Genomic DNA, 22808 nt, shown 5'->3' with positions numbered 1-22808 from the left:
GATGGTCCTCAGCAGGGTGATGTATGATTATTGGTCTTGATGGAGGACGCGTGGTACCATAACTGAATATCTCATCAAACCATGAATCCGTCAGCGAGAATTTTGTTTTAATGAAATGCTGGTTTTGATTTGTGAGAGGTCTGCAGAGCTTGAAATAATTTGCAAAGCGTGTGCGCGCGCACACACACACACCTGCCCTCCCGTGGTCTCCTGGTCCTCCGCGACAATCACAGCGACGGCAGTTGCCAGAGAGATAATTACATAGCGACTGAAGCGCAGCGGTCTGTTCCGCACTGGATGTGAGAGAGGGAAAAATGTTATTACAGCGCAACAAGCCTCTTTATTTCAGCGACCAACTGGAGAAAAGCTTTTTTGAAAAATCGTTTTTGAGTTTTCAGGCCCACGCTTCTGAATAATGGATCTCCCATCCCCCATAATTCCCGGCGCTCTGTGAGTCGGGCCACGAGTATCGATTCACTGTGAGCAGGTGCTCGATTTCCATCACCATTTCAAATGCTCCAATTCAAAATTCATAAATGCATAAACATTAGAGAAGAAAATGGTGGCAAAAGGTCAAAAAACATAACAAGTGGCATTTACACAGAGAGTTACATTACCTTGTTTTCTTTTCTTTTGCAGAAAATTGCTGTGTGTGTAGCCTAAAATACACTCACCTAAAAGATTTTTAGGAACACCTGTTCAATTTCACATTAATGCAATTATCTAATCAACCAATCACAGGGCAGTTGCTTCAATACAATCTCCAGGACTCTCCAAACTGAATGTCAGAACAGGAAAGAAAAGTGATTTAAGCAATTTTGAGCGGTTGCTCAGTTGCTTAGGGATTTTCACGCACAACCATTTCAAGGGTTTACAAAAAATGGTGTGAAAAGGGAAAAACATCCAGTATGCGGCAGTCCTGTGGGCGAAAATGCCTTGTTGATGCTAAAGGTCAGAGAATGGGCCGACTGATTCAAGCTGATAAAAGAGCAACTTTGAAATAACCACTCGTTACAACCGAGGTATGCAGCAAAGCATTTGTGAAGCCACAACACACACAACCTTGAGGCGGATGGGCTACAACAGCAGAAGACCCCACCGGGTACCACTCATCTCCACTACAAATAGGAAAAAGAGGCTACAATTTGCAAGAGCTCACCAAAATTGGACAGTTGAAGACTGGAAAAATGTTGCCTGGTCTGATGAGTCTCGATTTCTGTTCAGACATTCAGATGGTAGAGTCAGAATTTGGCGTAAGCAGAATGAGAACATGGATCCATCATGCCTTGTTACCACTGTGCAGGCTGGGGGTGGTGGTGTAATGGTGTGGGGGATTTCTCATTTGCTTTTTTCACAATAATGACTTTAAATTATGTTTAATTTAAATTTAATGTGCTATTAATTTTCGATTCATTCAATAAATGAATCAATCACCCCATTGTGTAATTTAATTAGATTGACAATTGAATTTTTTTTATGATATATGATATACGTTTTACATTTTTGCTTTTATTTTAAAGCAAAAGTCTGAAAAAAAAATAAGAATTTAAGAATATGTTTTAGAGCTAAAAGGAACAAAGCTAGACTTTTGCTTACACCACGACATTCACAATATAAGATTCCATTTTTTTCTCCTTTCGTCCAGAATCCTGTTACACGTCTCAAAATTCAGAAATTCCCATGTGTCCTTTCTCTCTCATCTTCCTGCCCCAACACCATTAATGATGAAACACTTAAGTCAGTGCCCCCCGCCCCTCGTTCCTGGGGGTCTTTGGCTCCTGGGGGCCACGTCCCTCCCCCACCCCTTCACTCTCAGCCAGCAGCAAGGCTTGAAGTCTACACAGTTCTTTGTTCATCCGATCATCTGTGTGATATCAGAGCCAGCGCTCACATGCAATTAACACCCGAAACCCAAACCCAGCGTCTCGCGCGCAGAGGCCCGTATTTACCCACTGCACTTGTCGGCGCTTGTTATTTTTATGCAAATCACAACAATAATGATATAAAAAGAAAGGAAGCACTGGTAATTTGATGGGTGTTTCCCTAGTTAGCGCTGTTAATTAGGAGTGAACTCAGTGAACACCTCCTTCACGATCACCAATTTTGTACATTTTCTTCAGGGTGGTTGCTAGGGCATTTCTATGGTATTGTGGGTGGTTGTTAAAGTGTTTCTATCTGGATGATTGACAGGCAGCTGCTAGGATATTTTAGGGATAGTTGTTTTCCTTTAGGGATAGTGTTCTCCTTGAGCATTGAAAGGTTGTTGTGAGAGCACAGCTAGGTGGTTGTTAAGATGTTCTACAAGGTTGCTAGGTGGTTGCTAGGCAGTTGCTATGTTGCAGTGTGCTATGCTTATAGTGTTGCTAAGATATACTGTGGTTGCTGAATGGTTGCTAGGACGTTCTGGCTGATTACCAGGGTGTTGCTAGGTGGTTTCTAAGATATTTCTAATAGCAATGCTAAATGGTTGAAAGGCAGTTGCTATGGTGTTCTGGGTGGTTGCTATAAAGTTCTGGTTGGTTTGCGTAGTGTTTTAGGTTGTTGTGAACATAGTACTATGTGGTTGCTAGTCAGTTTCTATGGTGTTTTGAGTGGTTGCTAGGGGATTTCTTTCATTGTGGGTGGGTGGTTGTTAAAGTGTTACAGGATGACTGATTGTTCTGGGTATAGGTGTGCTATAAATGGCTTGGATAAATGGCTTGCTAGGTGGTTGTTATAGGTCACTGCTGGGTGGGTGTTCTGCATGGTTCCTAGCGCAATGCTAGGTGGTTACTAGGTAGATGCTATAGTCCTCTGAGTGGTTACTAGGGTGTTGCTAGAAAGTTTTATTTGGTTATTAGGGAGTTGCTGTGGTTGCTAACCAGTTGCTTTTGTATTCTGGGTGGTTGATGGGGCATTTCTAAGGTATTTTGGATGGTAGCTAAATTGTTGTCAGGATGGTCTGGGTGCTTGCATTTCCTACAGTGTTATGAATGGTTGTCTGGTCGTTGCTAGGTGGCTGTTATGACATGGGTGGTTGCTAAGCAGTTTCTAGTGAGTTTCCTAAGATGTTATCAATGGTTGCTTGGGTGTTGCAAGGATGTTCTGGGTGACTGTTAAAGGATTTCTTACAGTAGGTATTCAGCATGTTTTCTAGGGAATTTTTATTGTGGGTGGTTGTTAAGGTGTAGCTAGGGTGATGGCTAGCTGTTTTAATGGTGAAAAAGGAACTGTCATACCAATATCTGGCTTGGTTAAATAATCATGTTGCATATCTTGGTAAAGCACAGAATGATTCGAATTTACAAAACATGGTCATGTGACAGATCATATTTGGGAATTTAAACCATAAAGCTGTAACCACTTCCAGCTGGTTAGAAATCATCAGTCAGACAGTGGAGAGGGATGAGAAGAGGGAGGGAATGACAGACAGATGGAGATGGATACTACAGCTATGAGTGCTCCGGAGAGAGCCAGCAAACCATTCCCTGTCCCCTTCAGCCAATAAAACCAACTGCATTAAGATAATAACACTGTATGGCAATTATTAAAGGGCAATAAAACCGCTTTAGAGCCCTCTCCAGGCTATGAACTGTGTGTATGTGTGTGTGTGTGTTATCAGCTATGAGGTAGAGATGGATTTTCAAACATACTAAGATGTTTTGTAATCCAATAACTGCTTCAGAAAATCTTGTTATCTTGAGGACTGGAGCTTTTACAAACCAGCTAGTTATCAAACACCAAATCCATTAGGCATGACTAAGAGTGAAATACGACTGAAAATTGCATATGAGTCAGTAAAAAGGACTTTAGTTTCATAATGCGCTTATACATCGGTATGTTAAGTCTTGCTATTCTGGTATTGTCGTAAGTGCAACAAGCTGCAAATCCTTTTTTTTTTTTTGTTTACTGTTCTGCAGTACATAAAAAAATACCATATAAACAGGCATTCTGCAAATCTCCATTCAAATTGAGCTGTTCACTGATTGGTGGAGGCTGATAATGATCACTCACCTCTGAGCCAATAAGACGAATCACCAGGCTGACCGTGGGCCGAGTCCCTGAGGAGGTCAGGAATGAGCAGCCCTAAGAAACAAAGAGTGTTAGACCGCATCAATACAGCGTATTGACAGCTATAAGGAGTAATCATCAACTGTGCATTCAAACAATAGGAGCTGCTTTTTGAATAAATATTAAACAACTTTAAAACAAAAAATAAAATTAACCAAATTAAACCAAATTAAAATATAAAACAAAATATACAATAAAGATATCATTTATAATAAAACACAAGTAAGCAAACACAATATATTGCAGGTTGTTTACTTCAAATCGAGCTTGTCCATACCTACAACTAAATTAGACTCATCCCTGTCTCTAAGAGAATGGAGGCTGTGGTCATCAACAGTTGGCGTGGCTGTTGTTGCCTGCTGAGGGCAGTGTTGTTGTGCAGGGGCTGAAGGTGTGAGTGTGCATGGCACCTGCCCGCTGCTCCACGGGTGGAGTTGGCACTGTTAGCAGATGGCCAAACCCTGAGGGCACACAGAAAACCATGCTTCCTGGCAGTATGCCCTGAAGATGAACTCACAAGAGTGAATGAGGGGTAGTCGGGTCAAAGGGTATGAGACAAAAGTAATGAAAGACAAAATATAATTTTACAATGATGCCAAAACATGTAACAAAACGAACAATAGTGGTAAAAAAACAACAACAACAACAGTGCTAAAACCACACAGCAACGGAATACCGACACCTTAACAACCAGATCAGCAAGAATAGTGATAAAAAAACACACAAAACCTTAGCATACTGTAGAAACACCCTAACAACCACCAAGACCACCAAGCATAGTAATGAAAAACACAGAGAAACTTAGCAACCACAGAGTAACACCCTAACAACTACCTAGAGATCACCAAGAATTAGTGATAAAACCACACAGAGCCATACAAACTGCATGGCAACACCCTAACAATCATCTAGATTCCTCAGCATAGTGACAAATTTCACACTGAACCTTAGCAACCGCATAGCATTAGCAACACCCTAACAATCACCTAGAACACCAAGCATAGCTAACAAATCACACCAAACTGCATAGCAACACCCTAACAATCATCTAGATCAGCTAAAAGTGCTAAAATCCTCACAGAACCTTAGCAACCACATAGCAACACCCTAACAACCACCTAGATCACCAAGCATAGTGATAAAAACCACTCGAACCTAAGCAAAATAATAGCAATACCCTGACTGAGTGAATGAGGGGTAGTCGGGTCAAAGGGTATATGAGACAAAAGTAATGAAAGACAAAATATAATTTTACAATGATGCCAAAACATGTAACAAAATGAACAACAGTGGTAAAAACAACAACAACAACAACAACAACAACAGTGCTAAAACCACACAGCAACGGAATACCAACACCTTAACAACCACCTAGATCAGCAAGAATAGTGATAAAAAAACACACAAAACCTTAGCAACCACATACTGTAGCAACACCCTAACAACCACCAAGACCACCAAGCATAGTGATGAAAAACACAGAGAAACTTAGCAACCACAGAGTAACACCCTAACAACTACCTAGAGATCACCAAGAATTAGTGATAAAACCACACAGAGCCATACAAACTGCATGGCAACACCCTAACAATCATCTAGATTCCTCAGCATAGTGACAAAATTCACGCTGAACCTTAGCAACCGCATAGCATTAGCAACACCCTAACAATCACCTAGAACACCGAGCATAGGGATAAAAATCACACCAAACTGCAAAGCAACACCCTAACACTCATCTAGATCAGCTAAAAGTGCTAAACTCCTCACAGAACCTTAGCAACCACCTAGATCACCAAACATGGTGATATAACCACACCGAACCTAAGCAACATCATAGCAACACCCTGACAATCACCTAGATCGCCAAGCATAGTGATAAAAACACACACAGAACCATAGCGACCGCATAGCAACACCCTAACAACACCCTAGATCACCAAACATAGTAATAAAAAAAACACACAGAACCTTAGCAACCAGCAACACCCAAACAACCACATAGATCACCAAGCATGGTGATAAAAACCACACAGAAACTTAGCAACCGCAGAGCAACACCCTAACAACTACCTAGAGATCACCAAGCATAGTGATAAAACCACACAATGCCATAGAAACTGCATGGCAACACCCTAACAGTCATCTAGTTCCCTCAACATAATGATAAAATTCAAGCTAAACCTTAGCAACTGCATAGCATTAGCAACACCCTAACAATCACCTAGAACACCAAGCATAGGGATAAAAAATCACACCAAACTGCATAGCAACACCCTAACAATCATCTAGATCAGCTAAAAGTGCTAAACTCCTCACAGAACCTTAGCAACCACATAGCAACACCTTAACAACCACCTAGATCACCAAACATAGTGATAAAACCACACCGAACCTAAGCAACATCATAGCAACACCCTGACAATCACCTAGATCGCCAAGCATTGTGATAAAAAAACACACAGAACCTTAGCAACCGCATAGCAACACCCTAACAACCACCTAGATCACCAAACATAGTGATAAAACCACACCGAACCTAAGCAACATCATAGCAACACCCTGACAATCACCTAGATCACCAAGCATTGTGATGAAAAAAACACACAGAACCTTAGCAAACGGTTATCAACACCCTAACAACCACCTAGATCAGCAAACATAGTGATAAAAACCACACCGAACCTAAGCAACATCAAAGCAATGCCCTGACAATCACCTAGATCGCCAAGCACAGTGATAAAAAGCAACCGCATAGCAACACCCTAACAACCACCTAGATCAACAAACATAGTAAAAAAAACACACACACACAGTACCTTAGCAACCAGCAACAACAACCACCTAGATCAACAAATATGGTAATAAAAATACTTAGGCAAAACCGCAAAACACTAATTCTTTACTATTTTGAAAGAACAAATCAAGCTACTCAATCTGGCATGAAACATGTAACACCACTCTGCCAAAAAAATGCAGTGAAATCTTGTGAGTGTTGCATTCTAGGTCCTTCTAAAACAGCTAAAATTGGTTTGCAAACACCAGAAGGGCAGCCACAGATGAGCACTGCTCCCCTGAGATGCTCAGCCCTAAAATGTCATTGGCACTTTGGTCCCTCAGTGCACACAAAGGTCAATAGTGACAGAGATTCCTCACGTCTGCATCGATTCGGTCCACAGGACCATTACACATGGCAATTACACAGTCAACTGACATTCTAATCATGCAGATTCATGCAGATTCAAAGGCTTTGGCATCCAAATACTGTGCAAATATGTGTGTGTGTGTGTTTAATACCCATTTATATCACATGTAGAAACGTAAAGACTAGATATTCGTGAGTGGATAACTTATGTAATATGAATCAGGTTGACTATATGACTATCTATAGAGTGCTGCACATGGAGAGATGCCACCACACTGACTGGGCACAGATGGCACCAAAGAAGAATGACTGAGCTACTGTATCTGCTCACCTCCACATGCACATGGACACATACAAACACACATGCACATGTAAATACAAATAACCATGTTTATATGGTTATCCAAGAAGATCATTTTAAAAAGCAGGGGGGAAAAAGAGATAATCATAGATTACCCAAGTGTAAAAATCTATTGGCAGGAAAGAGGATGGATGGATGGAAAGGTGTGATCGATGCGGTCAAAGCAGCCCTGGGTCTCGGGGGATAGGCTTTAGCTACGAATGACTGAAGAAGATGACACATCTCCACTTAGACCAGTCCGAGAGCTCTGTGTGTGTGTGATGGCAGAGGGAGAGCGTGTGAAAAGTGAGTTGGCAAAGACTCAAGGGACGTGACAGCAGAAGCCTCTCCTCAGCCAGGAAAAGCAGGAAAATGACACAGTTACACACATGGGCAAACACTCCACTGTCATCTAAGAGATGCCAAAACCTGCTTCACTGGAGCCTCTGTGACTCTACCTGACACTTGCCTGTCCATCTGGCTGTATATGTGTGACTTTACTTCAAGGAGAACTGAATTAAGCTTTAAATAGTCCATTTTGTAATGCAGTTTTGGCCGATGAGATGACAATTATCTTGATTCTGGATTCTATACTATTGACTCAAATACAAAAAGCAAAATGAAACACATACACTGTAAAAAAAAAATTGGAGTAGGATTTACTCGAAAAAAGCTTGCTAAATTTTCTCACTCAGAAAATGCTAGTAAATTTACAAAGATTTGCCAAGTAAAAACCTAAACATATCTATCAGTAGCTTTAATTAGAAATCTTTAAGTTAAATTTACAGTACTTGGAATGTGGAATTAAGTAAAGTTTACAAAAAATAACCAATTTTAACTCGGCTATAGTAAAAGGTTGATTAACATCAGTTTAACTTTGCCTTTGTATTACATTTCACTAAAATAATAATCTTGAATTTTATTAGTCTTTTACAGTATGTGCTTAACTTAGATCATCTAAGTAATTTATATGACATCATGTCAGATGTTAAAGGGATACTCCACTTTTTTTTGGAAATAGGCTAATTTTACCACTCCCCCAGAGTTAAACAGTTGAGTTTTACCATTTTTTAATGTATTCAGCCATTTTTTTTATATTTAGAAGAATACCAGTAACCAGACAGTTTCTGGTCTCATTGATTTCCATAGTATATTTTTTTCCTACTATGGAAGTCAATGAGACCAAAAAGTGTCATTTAGATGAAAATTTAGATATTTTTATCTAAATATCAGAAAATCGGCTGAATGGATTTGAAAACGGTTAAACTCAACTGTTTAACTCTGGGGGAGTTGTAAAATGAGCCTATTTCCAAAAAAAGTGGAGTATCCCTTTAAGCACCATGTGAATGCAAAGACCTCAATACTTAACATTAACATTTGATGGGTCGTTTTTGTGTTTGAATGTGTCATTTTGAGCAAAAAAATTACTCGAAATGTCACAAAATGGCAAGTTACTAATACCAACAACAAAAATCAATGATAAAACAGTGTAAATACAGCTGGAAACCAGTGAAAAATGAACCTAATTAATTATTCAAGGTCCAGTGGGTCCAGTGGTAACAGTGTTTTTCGAATAAGCATTTTTGTCTTTTTTCCATTAAAAATATTTAAATGAGACATGGATCTAGCATAAAGAAAAATAACTTATTGGATATTTGTCTGTCGATTTTGATAATATCTTAAAAAAATATTTCTAGCAAAAAACAAACAAACAAAAATACTTGAATATGACTTGTTTGCTGTGTAAATATTGAAGCGCTAACTTAGACATGGATAGTGTGCGTGAGGTTTAGCTTACGGACTGGAGGTATCTTGGTCAGGTTTTAGGAAGTCATTTAAATGTGAGGTATTTTGGTGAAAGCATGGTGTTTGGCTTGTGAACCTGTGGCCAGCCGTGTGCAGTGAGGGGTGAAACTGTGAAAGGAAACCAAAGTGAGCTCACGCAAATGCTTTCAGCCCTGGGAACACGGAGCGGCGGAGAGCCAAAGACGGTATGTTAAAAATATCCAAACCATTTTTCTGTGACTGACAGAGACACGGCCTCCATTAGATTGCCTGAGTGTCTCACCATGTCTGCAACACACACTGAGAAATGAATACACGCCCTATGGTGATTACTGCTACAACCACTTCTGATCAAACCATTTGGGAAAGGTGCAGAAGATAAATAAAACATGGATTCATCCTTCCGCTTCTCTTGCCTTGACAACATCTCCGCTATTATTAGACCTGCTGTAGGGATGGAGACATCAGAGCCCACCTGTGTCAACACGAGCACATCCACACCTTCTATCTTTGCTATGGATTGTACCATTATTAGCTTGAGGGAGGGCTACTGTCAGTAGTGTTTAGAATAGGATTTGAACAGTACCTTATCTACAGACATTGCAAATCATGCGGCTTGATAAGGAAAAGGATTTAGCAGGAAAATTTTTTTGAATGCTTTTGTGTTCTCACAAATGTATAGTTGGTAAACTATAATTTACCAGGAAGCAACTATCAACATGTGGGTTATTGACAGTCCCTCCAGGATTTCACGATTTTTTTTTGGTGATTTTTGCGATCAAAATGACTGATTTTGTGGTGGTAATTTCCAAAAATTTGTGAAAAAATTTGCGATTTATATTTAACATTTACCATAATAGTATTCAGTCCTTCCAGAAAAACACAGAGTTTTTTTTGTGATTGTTGCGGGCAAAAATTGATTGATTGTGCGGCCAGTTTTCTTTAAAAATGCGATGGAATATGTGGGATATTTATGCAATTTTATGCGATGAAATTGCTGGAATTTACAAAAATTGAGGGAACTTGCAAAAATTGCGGTTTGATGAAAAAGAGAAAAAAGTAATTCCCCCAACATCCTGTTAATATAAGAGTCATTTCTTATTACTTCCTTTGATAAACAAGCATACTACATCATAGAAAGTGCTGGGAATATTTAATTTCTCATCTTGTTTTATTTCAGACTGTAAGAGTGTAAATAAGGTGTGGCCCCTTTAAGAGCTGCGTGCTCCCTGTTGAACTGTCGAACACCCCATGTGTGCGGGTAATTTCTGTTTGATGCTACTACTTTTATCTTATGTTGTTTATTTAGTAACAATGTGACAGTAGAACGTTCGACAGACAGTTATACGAGTTCGATTTGTGAGATGTCAATCGCCTCCGTGAGTCTGTCTGGCGTCACGTAATTGCGTCACTTCATAACGTTCCCATGGAAACAGGGGGAAATGGCTGCTCTTATGTGAAGCAAACGCAACATTTTTCAACTTTCTGCTAAGATACATGTGACTTTTTTTTTGCAACGAAAATGCGAGGATTATGAAATTATGCAAACCCGCATATTTTGCACGGAAATCGGCAATTTATGCGGCGAAAGTGAGGCGTATTTGAAAAAATGCGGCCCCCGCATAAATATGCGGACTTTGGCTGATTTTGCATTGAATTCAGCGATCGCATAATCGCGTTTTTCTGGAGGGACTGTATTGAAATCACTTTTGAATGCGAGCTCGCTTTTTACGGTTTACTGACCACATGTTTCACAAGATAAGATACTGCTGAATAGCAATATCAGAGGAGTTGCTCAATGACGTTCAGGACCCGTTGCGCACCAAATCCTCTCCCATCGTCGTGTCAATCATCTATCTTACTGTCTTCATTTGATTAGTAATACCTGATGGACTGTAAAGCGACGAAAGCTGACTGTGTTGCGTCCTGCGCCTGCGTGTGAGTAAATATCTGTCTATACAACGTTATCTCACGACTAATTCGGAAGAATTCGTGTGAGTGAGTAAAAGGTGGCTAATTCATACAAATTTGTACGATTTGTCCAAACCCAAGTGACGGGTAGGTTTAGGGGCGGGGTCAGGGGTAGGTCATTCGACCTGCTGAATCGACCCAAAGAACCCTGACAGTGACAATAACGCATGTTAACACACCGAAAAACTAAGCCGAGTGACACCCAAAAACGGCGCGACAGCTGACCGTTAATTTAAAGCTACACTGTGTGATTTTTACCCCCATCTAGTGGTGAAAAGGTATATGACCATCCAGTAAATATTAGTTTCTGTTCCTCTCAATTTCGATTTCGTTTTAACTCCTACGTAGTCCAAGATTAACATGGCTTCCAGTTCGACCTCGTCCATGAGTGTTAACTCAAACGTAAACGCGAAAGGCGAAGCTTGAATTAACGGGTATGTCCCTCTTTGGCTAATGTACTTTCAAGATGGAGGGGCAACATGGCGACCGACATTAGATCCCCTTACCCGTATGTACTTTCAATGGCATATTATACACTCACGAGAATACTTTATTACTTGAACGAAGTAAATCTACATTAATGAGCACATATATTTTTGAAAGAACTAAGTGTTTTAGCTAAGAATAAACTAAAAAAGTAGCTTTAACCGACTACTACAACCATGTACCATTAATGTGTTACTCATCATCCGCACCTTTCTGAATTCAGGCTTTGGGTACATCCCTAATACTCTGCACGTCACTCTCTGCAATACATCTTTCTGACGTCACAAACTACTTCGTAACCAATCTGGGGTGCGTTTCCCGAAAGCATCGTTAGCCAACTATGGTCGCAAGTTCCGTCGTTACCAATAGAGTTCAATGGAAATTGCCAACAACTTGCGATGCTTTCGGGAAACGCATCCCAGGTCAACGTGTGATCGTCACTGAGTGGATCTCCGACCTGGTACGAGTGAGTGGAGGCGGGGCTCATTTGCATATTCATTGAACCGCGTATACTAAATGAGGCAAGGATGTAGAGTTTGTCATATTTGTGTTCAAAGATGACTTTTAAGGGATAAAATGATCGACTACAGTCGAGAGGATTGTGATTTTTACAGTATACCTCAAAAACAATTATGAAGTCTGGTCTGCTAACTCACACACACTCATTAAACAACCCCACCAGAGTCGTTTGCGCTGCCACGAGCCCGCTACTCAATCTCAGATGGAGCTTTTAAAGTGCTATTTTTAGCATGTGGTGCGGTGAACATTATCTCTGTTAACTAGCGTCATGGGTTTTAAGCGCATTAGTATGTGACACCGTAACACGCACTTGATGCAACTCTGACTCCAGCTCGCAACAATGCAGGTACAATTACCATAATTATAGCACTTATGCAAATAGCTCAGAACACTGTACCTGCATAAGTCATAATCAGCAGCTATATGTGCTTCAGTAAACAAACGACCAACTGGATCTCTTTACGGTTCGCCAATTGACTGCATCAACACGTGGAAACAGAGAAACACAAAATAGTTTTCATTTTTGGCTTAACTATTCCTTTAAATGTCAGGGTTGAGATAGTGGCTCATTCCGAACACAGAGCACGGCGGCACATCTCCAGACGTATGCGGCGACACGCACCGGCATTTTAAGCTCATCTGCTATTCAATACCTCCTGGCATGGAGTAGATCAATGGAGGGATTGGGTTAATAGGAAATTGTGAGAGGGCATGATTAAGTTAGATCTTCTATCGCAATAACAGAGGAGAGCCCGAAACAGGAAGATGGAGATCAGGTATCTCAATTTAATGGGATCTAATTAGCACAAAATACTTTACATATGTAAATAAGTCTGGAATTTATTATCGTCATTGGGAGAACACAAACAGATAACCCATCCTAACCGGTAGGACAGTGAGTTTAGTTTACTCACCGCGGTGGCATAGAGACGCATCCCGGAGGATCCTGCCCTGGGACACTAGGAATAAAACACAGAGGAGTTGTGTTAAGAGACCAAATCAACACACGCCTCCATTCAAATAGATTTTAATCCTCAGAGTAGTTTTATATATATACTGTTTAAGTTGTAATAATAGGAATCTGATGTATTTACAATAAATATATAGGCCTAATGATGATTTTTGCACAAGTACTACACTCTTAGAAGAAAAGGTTCTATATAGAACCTTAAAAGGTTCTATCAGTGCTATGTATTTGTAACCCCTAAAAGGTTCTATACACTCTTAAAAAATGGTTCCTCTGGGTTCTATATAGAACCCTGGGGTTCCATACTTGGCTAATAGAACATTTTACCAAAAAAAAAAAAAAATGTAGAGTTGTAAAAAAATGTTTAAAATGTAAAAATGTGGTTCTATATAGAACCATTTTGAAGTTCCATATATGAAGCGGGGGATGGAACCATTTCTGGTTCTAAATAGAACCACTTTTTCTAAGAGTGAATGTTATTCTTACATTTTTGAAGTATCATGTAAATACTGTTATGTAAATCATCATTTAGTATTACAGCATATGGTGAAATCTCACAAAACCAGTCAAGAAATGGCCCAGATGTCAAAACATACAATAATAAATAGTTTTTAATATAAAAATTATCATTTGAATTATTATTATTATTATTATTATTAATGGTATTGACAAATCATTACCAAATGTTACCAAAATATATATGACCAATATTTGTCATTCAATTTACTGTAATGCAAAATATTATAATATTAAATAAAAAAAATGTTGTTAATTAAAATTAGATTCTCGTAGTATTAGCAAGGTATTAATAACAACAACAAAAAAAAAATGGCAAATTATTTATCATGGTGTTTTGTTGTACTTACAAACCCATTTTCAGAAAAGTTGGGACGTTTTGTTTAATGCAATAAAATGAAGAATTTGTGATTTGAACCAACATTTATTTAAAGAACAAAGAAAAGATTTCCAATGTGTTCAGTCAGAAATATGAATTTTCTTTTTTAATCGTTTGACAATTCTCTTATGACACTTGGGCACAGAGTGAGCAAGCTTTTATACCCAATCAATATACCGCCACCTATTGCCAGTTCACCTGCTTATTTCTAAACAAAATAGTTTAACTTGGATATTCTATAATCTTTCAACTTTTATTGTCTCGACTTTTTTGGAGTGTGTTGCAGCCATCCAAATGAAAATTTGGTTTATCTTTACAGAATACAATTCATTTGGTGAGTGAAAACATTGGAACATATTTTCCTTGTGCTTTTGTCGGTTAAATAAAGGTTTTAGAAAAATCGACAAAATCACAGATTCTTTATTTTATTGCACTTTACAAAATGTCCCAACCTTTTTTTTTTTTTTTGGAAATGGGGTTGTATTATAAATGCTACTGTACATCTGATTTTGATTTTTTTTTAAAAACATGGTATTAGAGTACTTTTACTGCAGTACAGTAAAAATAATGAAATTTAAATAGAGAATTACAAATAATACAAAATCCAGATGCATTATGGTAATTTGGGGGAAATGTGCTTGGTTGTCATAAAAAAGTAACGTCACAATGCAAAACTGAAAATGTTTCATTTTTCACTAATTTAACGGGATTCACTAATATATCCATCAAGCATCGTGGTTTTCCACCTGACACCATCACTGTACCATGATACCACCACCAAAAGTGAGACTATGCCTCTACACCGCTTCAGTTTGAAATAATTGCTTGTCAAATGCCTTATTCACAGAAGCAGAGCAGTATATAAACCCTTAAAATATCACCCACCTATAACAATAATGGGTTCCTTATCTCGCGTGTGTGTGCATTCATGTGTGTGTAGGTGACACACAAGGCCATTGAGCATGTGTGATTACAGCTCAGTGCTCTCCTGAGTGTCCTCCATTAAAACAACACTGAGAGGATCAATGTTTATGAGAGTCATAAAGCATCGCTGGTGAGGGAGGAGGAGCGCAGCTTATTTATCAGAGTCGCGTTCTCAACCTTGATTCATATTCTGAAATTTACCCAATCAATCAATAACGATTCAGATTACAGAATTAAAAACATACTTATTATTATTAAAAATAGAATCGAACTGTCTTTATAATCAGGGAACTAAAACTATATAAAAAAAACCATTTCTGTTAATTAAAATATACTGCAGTGCCTGCTGCATAAATAGTTAATGTCTTTCAGTCGGGTCTGTGATGGAGGGAGCTATAAGAGAAGTGCAGCCCAATCACGTGTGAACACATCCGCTCTCTCTGTGGGTTTTGGCTAGACGCTGACAGCTAAAGGGCAAAACTCAGAGAGAGAGAGAGAGGAATAACACCTCACTGTCTGTCCTCTTCTCTTCTCTTTCTGTCTGTCTGGCTTCTCTCGTTTATTTTTAACCAGTCTGCTGGTTTCTCTCTCATACTGTAACTTATAACACAGCGCTATATCTCTATTTCACTGTCGAAAATGCCTCGCAGACAAAAGCACAGATCCGTTTCCACCATCGGTATCCAACCACAGTCAGCACTGAATTAATGTCATTCCACCTTCTTTCTGATTATATTTAGATGAGCTTTTTGGTCAGTTGTGAAGACTTAACATTCTAATAATTGTTTTTTTTTTTAATTTAAAGTGTATCTTGCACAGATCTCTAGAGTAAATACTGTGAACACACACTTGCTGGAAGGGATGCGTTTATAACAAGCAGATGGAAGATGAAAACACTGAAAGGTGTAACAATATGCAGTTAGTTAGAGATTGTCATTTGCATTGTTGATATACATTTTACAAATCGGGATAGATCCTGCACTTTTAATGAAACCAACGCTGCAATGGCCATAGACTTTATTTTATTTTATTTGTATTGTATTATTACTTATTTATTTTTTTTGTATTGTATTATGAAAACAAGAAATTGTATGAAATCCAAATATATGTAGGCCTAGTTATAACTAGTTATAATTGTATACGTTACATAATTATAATATTTTAATGATTATATTATATTATGTCATATAGGGAATCTGTGAATTAAAGTCACAACGTCATTTTTATTTTAGAATAAATATAGCACATTTTAAAAGGTGTAAAAATGTGCATTATTATCATTATATATGATATAATAATTATTATGCATTATTATTATGCATTGTATATTGCATTATAAAAATTATTTTATTTATTTATTTTTCCTATTTATTTATTTTTGTTTTATGAAAACAAGAATTTGTATGAAATACAAATATAATTATAACTCTGAATATATAAATGAAACAAGTTATATACATTCCATTACATAACATTAATTATATTATATTAATTATTATATTGTATGTCATATTGGGAATCTGTGAATTAAAGTCACAACACGTCATTTTTATTTTAGAATAAATATAGCACATTTTAAAAGGTGTAAAAATGTGCATTATTATTATTATATATTATATAATAATTATTATGCATTATTATTATGCATTATAAAAATTATTTTGTTTTATTTATTTTTCTATTTATTTATTTTTGTTTTATGAAAACAAGAATTTGTATGAAATACAAATATAGTAATAACTCTGAATATATAAATGAAACAAGTTATATACATTCCATAACATAACATTAATTATATTATATTAATTATTATATTGTATGTCATATTGGGAATCTGTGAATTAAAGTCACAACACGTTATTTTTATTTTAGAATAAATATAGCACATTTTAAAAGGTGTAAAAATGTGCATTATTATTATTATTATTATTATTATATAATTATTATGCATTATTATTATGCATTATATATTGCATTATAAAAATTATTTTATTTATTTATTTTTGTTTTATGAAAACAAGAATTTGTATGAAATACAAATATGGTTATAACTCTGAATATATAAATGAAACAAGTTGAAACATTCCATAACATTAATTATATTATAATAATTATTATATTGTATTATGTCATATTGGGAATCTGTGAATTAAAGTCACATCACGTCATCTTTATTTTTGAATAAATATAGCACATTTTTAAACATTCTCATTATGAATTTATAAGTATTTTGGTGCACCATCTAAACATCACGATAATAGCTCTATTTAATGGATTACTAACATTCAAATGTCATTAAATGACAATGCCTGATGCTGAAACAGAGCTGGGCTCTTCTGTCGGAGGTTAGACGGAGGAAATATGCTTTATTCATGCTGCTCTCTGAGCCCCACTGCGACTGCGTTTGATGAATTGTGCCCGAGGCGCCTCCAGTCGCTCAATACCGACAGAGCTGCAGGTATCCTGCACCCTAACCAGGGCCCATGGCGGGGATGATGAGCTGTGTTCAAATCCTTTGAATGCTTTGCCAGGCTGCTGTTTCCCCTCACTGCAGTGTGTGGTAGGGCTGGATGACCAGAGGTGAACTCACATGTTCATCACGTATAGCACTTTTCTCTTAAAGCGCTTTACATAAAGAAGGGGGAATCTCTTCAACTACCACCGATGTGCAGAATCCACCTGGAAGATGTAACGGCACGGCAGCCATATTGTAAGCCCACCAAACACAAGTTTATTGGTGGAGACAGAGTGATGAAGCCAATCAGTATATATGGGGATGATTGGAGGCCATGACGGTGGACAAAGGCCAATGGGGCAAATTTACACCCACTTTTTCAAAGGACATCCTGGGATTTTTAATGACCATAGAGAGTCAGGACCTTGGTTAAATGTCTCATCCGAAAGACGAAAGTTCAGTGTGGTTCAGTTGACTTTCAGAATCAAGTCTGCATAATCACCGCTTATTCTGGCCAAGAACCCACTTAACATTATTTTTTGGGAGAATTTCCGCAGGTGAAATCCAGTCATTTCAATTGGGATTCACATGATCTGGAATTTTGCGTAAAGATTTCGCCACAGCTTCTCAACAGGTTAAAGTTGGTCACGTAGATTGACGTCGACCAATAAAAAGCTGCTTGACTTCTGATTTGGGTGTGAGCTGTGCTTCACATCACTACACTGTTGACAATTGTCTATGAAATTTTGTTAATGTGACCACACCTACGTCTAACCAAGAGACGAAAAAAAAACAATTGCTCTTCATGTACAGCGGGTTTGTATCTGAAATCGATCTTTCCACAATTATGGCATGCTGTGCTGTAAAGTGGTCCATTCAAGTAATAGTGCAGCAGCAAGAACAAATGAAGGGAATATGTGTGTAAAGCTGGTCAAAATGTCCTTCCATCCAAAAGAATTAAATACAAATTCCATGGTGGCAAGCAAGTGAGATTGAACTGGTGGATTTTACCAGCTCTGGCCACTTTGTGCACTAACATATCAAGCTCATCGGAGACCTAGTTTCGAATCTGGTTCAAGCCATTCCTCTTTCTCTCCCAGTGATTTCAAATTCAGTGCTTGGGGACGGGAAGGAGCAAGATGGTTAAAAGTGATCATGTGAAGAAAGATTTCAGAGATGAAAAGGTATCTTCAACCTTTACAAATGAACCAGGTTAAGTAAAGCATTGTAAACTAACCTGAACAAGCTCAAGGTGATAGTGGTGGAAACACTCCAAATGAGACACAGAAAGACGAAAGTGACGAAGCACTTTGGTTCGACCATCCACCAAAACTGATCTGCTGGTGAAAGAAAAGTTTGTATCACAAAAAAATAATAAACTGCCCTCCATACTTGATACTACAAATATCCTGCAAAATTATGCTCAAAAAGTCGGACAAAATTTTACGAGGAAACTTACAACCGGATTTAGGCCAGTGTGTTGCACTCAAATTGCCAAAAAGAGATTTAAACGGTTGTGACAGGCTGAACTAATTCTGTGTTGACTGTATGCCGCTGTTTTAAGGTTTCCCAGCTATTAAAAGGAAGGGAACATAAGGCTGCTACAGGAGTGGCTTCTCCATTAGTTACTGCTTTCAGCACAGTTTTTTTTAACTGTGTGTCAATCTGGCTTTGGCTCGATGTGCTCTCTGAACTGAGAGTGAACTCTTGGTTTTGTAGCGCTCCTATTTGAAGCTCCCGGCTCGACAGACAGCACTGGCCCTATCTAAACCTGCCATTGTTTCTCGTTTTTCCCCCCTTGCATGTTTCTGAAGTGTGTTGTACCACAAGAAATATTTGATTGCAACATATTACTTTGTTGGCCGCACCACAAGACATAGTTGCACCATGTCATACAGTTGTTGGTTGCATCATATTACTTTGTTGGCGGGACCAAATGACATACAGTAGTCACACCATGTGACGCGCAGTTGTTGGTTGTAGCATGTTACTTTGTTGGCGGCACCAAATGACATAATTAGTTACACAATTTGACATACAGTTGTTGGTTGTACCATGTTACTTTATTGGTCGCGCCAAATGACATAGTTAGTCACACCATGTGACATACAGTTGTTGGTTGTACCATGTTACTTTGTTGGCCGCACCACAAGATATAGTTGCACCATGTCATACAGTTGTTGGTGGCACCATATGACATAGTTAGTCACACCATGTGACAAACAGTTGTTGGTTGCCAAATGACATAATTAGTCACACCATGTGACAAACTGTTGTTGGTTGTACCATGTTAGTTTGTTGGCGGCACCAAATGATGTAGTTAGTCACACCATCTGACATACAGTTGTTGGTTGTACCATGTTACTTTGTTGGCCACACATGACAGTCACACCATGTGGCATACAGTTAGTTGCACCATGTGTCATACAGTAGCTGGTTGCACCATCTGACTTTGTTTTGGCTACACCAGATGACTTTGTAGGTTGCACAATGTGACTTTGTTGGTAGGACCATATGATTTTTTATTTCAGGAAAATAAATGCTTAATTATTTATAACTTTTTTAATAAAACTGTTTAACTGCTTTTTATTTTATTTTTTAATAATGATTTTTTAATGAAATGAATATGGCATACTAATCAATAAAGGTATATTGCATCTTTTTAATAAAGCTTTTTTCTTCATAATAACAGGGACATTTGTGACTATGATAACAATATGAAAAGATCATTTTAATTCAGAGATTAAAAACATTTTTCATAGATGATCTATGAACTGCAATTTTATGCATATTTAAATGTTAATAGATCATGACCTTTAAAGCATGAAAATAATTTCAATGTCATTCCCTGCTTTTAGCTTCATGTCTACCTCTGACAATACAATCCATACTGTACAATCTTCTCCTTTTATTTCAAGGCAACCTCCTCAAAAGGTATCCAGGAACCTGTTTCCAGACTCCACAACAAGGTCTTCCACCTTATATTACGTCCACCACCAACTGACTTCATATTGAGCCAATAAGCTTCCTTCGTTTTTCTGGGGAGGTTTGGCACAAAAACCATAAGAGAGCGGCTAGGCGACACTTAAGAGATGTTTCGGATTCCTCAGCAACTCACTCGGACGATGCGATCAGAATTCCACACGCATCCAGAGCAATCATCCCGTCCTCTCTCACTCTTTCTCTTCAGGAGAGCCATTAAGCCTGGTGTGTAATTTTTCTGTCAGTTAACAGAAAGCATGTGGCTGGAATAATCAGGCCCACACTCCGTAATTATCATCAACACACGGGCCCTTTTAAAATGCAGCCTCCCAGAGCAGGAAAAGCAATTTCACACGGATAGATTTTTCTGTCATTCTTTCCTTTTTTCTTTCCTAGCACATGGCAGAGAGACAAAAAAAACTTGTCTATTAGAATTCACTAATGGTCAGTCGAGCACAACAATGGCCACAGCATTTTTGTTTTACTTTATATGGAGAGAAACTCAAAAACAAAAATAACCATGAATGGAGTGCCTGTTGTCCTCGTCCTTAAACTTGTTCTTGAAAGACTTAAAGGTCAAAATCAAGTTTCAACAAACGTAAATAAATATAATTTTTGTTACACTTTATTTTTCCCATTTTTAAGCGGCTCATCCCCTCCTTAAATTGCCTCTGTTCTGATACAATGGCCTTTCAACTTAAAATGACTTTCCTGACCCATTCCAGAACAAACTAAATGATTGTTCTGTCAAAGGAGCACAAAACAGGGTTACGACTGGCTCTTCTCTGCAGACTAATTGTTTCTGTCAATTTGGCCTTTCATCCTGTGGTGTAATTTGCAGACTGCACCAAAACCCACACGTCTTTACACAGTGTTTTTTAGCCTATTTGCTAGCGTTAGCCGAGCAGCGGCTCACTGTTCCCAGTCCTGGAGCTCAAGTGACTATTGCAGTTATTTAGTCCCAAAACTCGCAAAAATCTAGTCCCAAAAATCTAGGAGGAACACAGGATACGAGGGCACAGAACAGCATCCGTGTGTGGAATGCCATCCTCGTCCGAGTACTTTCAGAGCTTGCGGTGCAGAAATGCTCAATCACGACACGTGCGCACAAATACTGTCGCGAGCACTGGGCTGTGATGCGCTCTCACCTCCACCCTCTCTACACCAAAGCAACTCGCTCGCTTGTCAAGTTGGTTTTTGAGTAGTAGTAGTAGTAGTAGTAGTAATGGTAGTAGTAGTAGTAGTAATGGTAGTAGTAGTGGTTAGTAGTAGTAGTGATGGTAGTAGTAGTAGTAGTGGTGGTAGAAGAAGTAGTAGTAGTGGTGGTGGTGGTGGTAGTAGAAGTTGTAGTAGTGGTGGGTAGTGACAGTAGTGGTGGTGGTGGTAGTAATAGAAGTAGTAGCAGTAGTAGTTGTTGTTGGTAGTAGTAGTGGTGGTAGTAGTAGAAGAAGTGGTGGTGGTAATAGAAGTAGTAGTAGTAGTTGTTGATTGTTGTTGGTGGTAGTGGTAGAAGAAGTAGTAGTAGTAGTGGTGGGTAGTAGCAGTAGTGGTGGTGGTGGTGGAGGTAGTAATAGAAGTAGTAGCAGTAGTTGTTGTTGGTAGTAGTAGTGGTGGTGGTGGTAGTAGCAGTAGTAGTGGTGGTGGTGGTAGTAGCAGAAGTTGTAGTAGTGGTGGGTAGTGACAGTAGTGGTGGTGGTGGTAGTAATAGAAGTAGTAGCAGTAGTAGTTGTTGTTGGTAGTTGTAGTGGTGGTAGTAGAAGAAGTGGTGGTGGTAATAGAAGTAGTAGTAGTAGTTGTTGATTGTTGTTGGTGGTGGTGGTAGTAGAAGTAGTAGTAGTAGTGGTGGGTAGTAGCAGTAGTGGTGGTGGTGGTGGTGGAGGTAGTAATAGAAGTAGTAGCAGTAGTTGTTGTTGGTAGTAGTAGTCGTGGTGGTAGAAGAAGTAGTAGTAGTGGTGGTGGTGGTAGTAGAAGTTGTAGTAGTGGTGGGTAGTGACAGTAGTGGTGGTGGTGGTAGTAATAGAAGTAGTAGCAGTAGTAGTTGTTGTTGGTAGTAGTAGTGGTGGTAGTAGTAGAAGAAGTGGTGGTGGTAATAGAAGTAGTAGTAGTAGTTGTTGATTGTTGTTGGTGGTAGTGGTAGAAGAAGTAGTAGTAGTAGTGGTGGGTAGTAGCAGTAGTGGTGGTGGTGGTGGAGGTAGTAATAGAAGTAGTAGCAGTAGTTGTTGTTGGTAGTAGTAGTGGTGGTGGTGGTGGTAGTAGCAGAAGTTGTAGTAGTGGTGGGTAGTGGCAGTAGTG

At 38.5% G+C, this 22808-nt stretch overlaps 1 protein-coding gene across 5 annotated transcripts in view; it reads right to left on the bottom strand.

Annotated features, from left to right (window-relative positions):
* Window positions 1-18871, bottom strand: part of ccdc33 (coiled-coil domain containing 33) — a 51597-nt gene extending 32726 nt beyond the window's left edge. For 2 of the 5 annotated variants that reach the window (XM_089127732.1, XM_039695232.2), the window contains exons 1-2: window positions 4328-4686; window positions 3994-4065 (exon numbers count right to left, since the gene is read on the bottom strand). The gene's annotated coding sequence lies outside the window, so the exon portion shown is untranslated. Of the gene's footprint in view, window positions 1-3993; window positions 4066-4327; window positions 4687-13207; window positions 13253-18771 lie in introns of those variants that run through there. The other 3 variants (XM_039695233.2, XM_089127733.1, XM_089127731.1) reach the window with 3 other exon arrangements.
* Between the last annotated feature and the right edge of the window lie 3937 nt (window positions 18872-22808).

Source organism: Pimephales promelas, chromosome 25 (assembly GCF_988280905.1).
Source record: "Pimephales promelas chromosome 25, fPimPro1.hap1.1, whole genome shotgun sequence".
In the NCBI taxonomy this organism is placed as follows: Eukaryota; Metazoa; Chordata; class Actinopteri; order Cypriniformes; family Leuciscidae; genus Pimephales; species Pimephales promelas.
Note: the sequence above shows the minus strand (reverse complement) of the source record. Positions and strands in the feature narration are given on the sequence as shown.